This window comes from Opisthorchis viverrini, assembly GCF_000715545.1.
Source record: "Opisthorchis viverrini unplaced genomic scaffold opera_v5_286, whole genome shotgun sequence".
In the NCBI taxonomy this organism is placed as follows: Eukaryota; Metazoa; Platyhelminthes; class Trematoda; order Opisthorchiida; family Opisthorchiidae; genus Opisthorchis; species Opisthorchis viverrini.
The window spans coordinates 279,303-283,267 of NW_008751933.1; positions in this window are offsets into that span (position 1 = coordinate 279,303).

The following is a 3,965-nucleotide window of genomic DNA, read 5'->3' on the forward strand; positions in this document are numbered from 1 at the left end:
CAGGACCAGTTGAAAAAATGTTCACTTCGTAATTTAAGTACACTAACCAGAGTGGCCAGTATCTGAATAAAGGGGTTACATATTCAGGAACAACAGTCCTTTTTTGACCGCACGTTTTTTGTAGAAAATGTTTTTTTAAATGGTCCTGCAAAAAAATGCGCTGTTGGCTACGTTGTATGCCGATGAAAATGAGTACACCTAGCCACTATTTACAAGAATCCACTCTAGTGCAGTGACAGAAAAATCAGTCGAACTCAGAGAAGAAGTGATCAACCAATTATCCTGACTTCAGTGAACGTTGTTCATTTGTTTGAAATCGCCAATTCTGGAAACCAGAAATTCTATTCCCTTCAACTGTATACATTTTGCTACATTAGGTATTGTGCTAAAACGCGTGTTGCCTCGGAACAAATTTTCTGCGTATAACTATGTGGTTTAGAGTATGTAAGTACACTTCTGTTAGGAGTCATACGAAACGTCACTTGTTGAGGTTCTCGATACCGGATTTGAGTTACGCGTACATCTGATGATCGCGAATGTTCCAAGGGAGAATGGCGTTCAAAAGTCTACAGTACCATTTGCTCAAAGGTCAGCAAGGTTATACGACAAACCCCAATTGTACGCGTTTGTAGTGTCTGTCACTGACCGGCATAGTGCAGTGTCAAGGTCCGCAGACCAAACCACGTTGGGAGAAATGTTGGCTGTGCAGTGTGGCTGTGATCGTCCGATCCGAGGACGTTCTCGTGATTCTGACTGGCGGTAGGATCACAGGGAAAGCGTAACAGAACGGATGAAGTCAGAGTCAGCAGACGGAACACTAAATGAGTACGCACGTTCACATTCACACACACACACGCTAGTGTACCAGTGTATGACGGGACGGCCTTTCCAGGAGAGTGAATGTTGGGTACGGAATAGCGAAACATGCAGAGATCAAAAGCACACGAGTAAAACGTGTGGGTTATTCATCACGATGTCAAGTGTGATTCTTTGTCGCCTTCAATATAAGTGAAAAAGCTGAATTTAAGTTAAATCAACCGTGAAGAACAAATGCAATTCTAACTCCTCTTGGTTGCATTCCTTATGTAGTCAAACACTCTATATCAGTGTGGTTCCAGTAATTGATCCCCACAAGACAGCATCTACGTTGGCTAGTACTTAGGTGAACCGTTTTCTTTGATTCAGCTTTACACTGGAAACTCTGGTAATCAATCTTATTTAAATTTTGTCAAAATAAATCAAATTGTTTTTTATATTCCTACGATCAGAATACATTTTGGTGAGTTACGCCATTTTGTGCACATCAACGATAGAATGAAAAGACGTGGCTTTATTGGGGTTCTCCAAAACAGTGTACCTCTCCTATGGATACACTTCTAACTGTAATCACAAAACCGTTCAGCTGGTACATTTTTATCACTTCACTGCATCACTCGCAAAGAAAGTCAGGTCACTCGTTAGTCCAAGGAATGCCTTTTTCAAATTCTCCGGAAGCCCAAAGCAATAAGCCAAATTGTGAAGAGAAATTATGAATCTTGAATTTTCTTTATAACCTGTGAGATTTCTCCTCAGCTCATTTTAACCTGCTCTGTTTCATATAACCAACTACGCATTCCTAATTAGTATCACGTTCCACTCAGGCACACACACACGGGACGCCACCTAAATAAGAGAACCACATTATCAAGCTTAAAAGCTGGTTCAAACTCCCGTTTGCCGAACAAGACCGATGGTTATTTGCGTCTAGCCGTTGGCTGTTCACTGAGCTAGACTAATCGATCACCAACATTTCATCGTCGTTCGATATCAGTCCGCTTGTTCGGAAACCCACCGACAATCTTCTATCAGCTTCCCATCAACCCACCAATAAAGCACTCAAGATCGGGGACGAAACAATTGCAACTAAATAACCCAACGTAACAAACAGACAACCATCTATTTTACCTGGGTTCCTAAAATCGTTGGCAAAGGAGCTGCATCTGTCGTGGGCGATGAATCGATGGCTACGTACGTTTTCGCGAACGCAAGAAAACCCATGTTCATGACAAGTTGGAAATTCAACCTTCGCCGATTGAAATCAGCCGGGTCAGAACCTTAAGAACTGATCGTGTTTATAGCAGAAGACTCGTTCGTCACAACGGTTTGTACCCATCCAGACTGAACTAATTCGTAATGTACTAATCATTTGTCAGGAAGGTCTTACCGCAAAATCATACCCGCGATTTCCAAAGCTGCGGTACCGGAAATCGTTTCCAGCCAGATCTCTGTAGCACCCTGGATGTTAAAGAAAACATTACACGAGCCTGATATTAACGACCAGCCGTTTGGCATCGATGAACTTCGAGTGATATTACTGTTTTCCAGTACTGCTCGGTCCTTGCTTTGAAAGGGAGAGGAGAATGTCGGCTCAGGGTTGCTACGATATTACCGGAAATCGGAGTGTGTCCTTAAATAGACCGTGAAATCATCTAGCTAGAATGTCGCCATCGGTTTCGGGCTTTCCGTCCCAGAAGCTGCCTTAGTTCGGACGCTACTATGATCGTTCACATAAGGTAGAAGTATTGTAACAATTTTCGAAAGATTTTGTATGATTTCGCTTGCAAAAAAACATCCTCTTTTAAGTTTTAGAATGTAAACACCGTTTCTTGAACTATCATGAACCCCCGTTACTCACGAATCTGTACATTTACATCAGAGTCGCTTCTGTCGATCCATTTTATTTTCTGTACTTGGCACACTCTACTTTAACCGTTCTTATTCACAACAAGGAATGTTCCGTCGTCCGTAGCACCTGAATGCACTTATGTCTTAGCATTCCTTATATTCAACAACATCCTGAATTGTCCAGCGCACGGCTGTTAATTATGTACTTTGAACATTTGTCACCGATCTTGCTTATCAAAGCAGCGATTGATTTGTCCAAACAAAGCCCAACTGAGTTGAGGATGCAAGGGAATAATTGAACTATTGAAAAAAATGTCGATAAGCTGCATGTACTTTTGAACGAACTCTAGAAACCTCAATGGTTGAGGCGTGTACGTTCTGACCAAAAGGTTCTCAATTAGAACCCTGCCTAAGCATCTCGGCGGTTCTTCTCAAGGGCAACCTGGCAATACCCCCAGGCCTCTTGCATCTTTCAATTGATCCGCCGACTAGGGACCGAAATTGTGTTACATCTGGAAACTGCACTGTTTAGGCCGTTCAAAACAGTGCCCTTAAGTGACTGAGTGCACTGTTACTTGATGACTCCTGCTGGCCTAAATTTCAAAGGTTACGTGTGACCTTGGATTCTGTCACCTACTCAACACATTCGATTGGTATTTCACTTGCATTGCGACAACAGGGTAGCTCGCACCCTTTCGTGGATTGCAATAAAGCTTTTGACATAGATACAAAGAGTTTGTTGTAGACTCACTGAAGGTGGTACCGAGATCGGTCCAGGCAGACATGTTAAATTCTAGATCCAGATTTCCCCAGTAACACAACCCTCCCGAGAGCAGCTGTTCCCCCAAATGGTTATTTTTCTTCGCGATTTGTTTCTCTTGGTTTTTATCTTTGATTATTCCCGGTCATCCTCTCATCTGCGAGTTTACGAGTAATGTAGCGCTTGTCTTTGCTTGCAGCGCGACTGGTGTAACGTAGACCTACAGGGCGCAATTCATGTAATCAGGTGTCAGGTCTCAGTGGAGCTAAATATTTTTTCATTGGCTTGAAGTGCAGCGTTGTAGAGTGCCTTCTTGTTCTTTTCTTCACTAGCAATGTGGTCTCTATCCAAAACCCCATTGAGAATTACGTCAGACTAAAACTTTTAAGTAACTACAGACGGTCTTTCATGTTGACTTCACTCTTACCAAACACAGCAAACTTCATTTTTAATCTGTCGCACTCGGGACGCTAGACAAATCCCCAAGTTTTATGTCAAAGCTTTTCCCCATAGATTATATTCCACAATGAAGCCCTTTGCT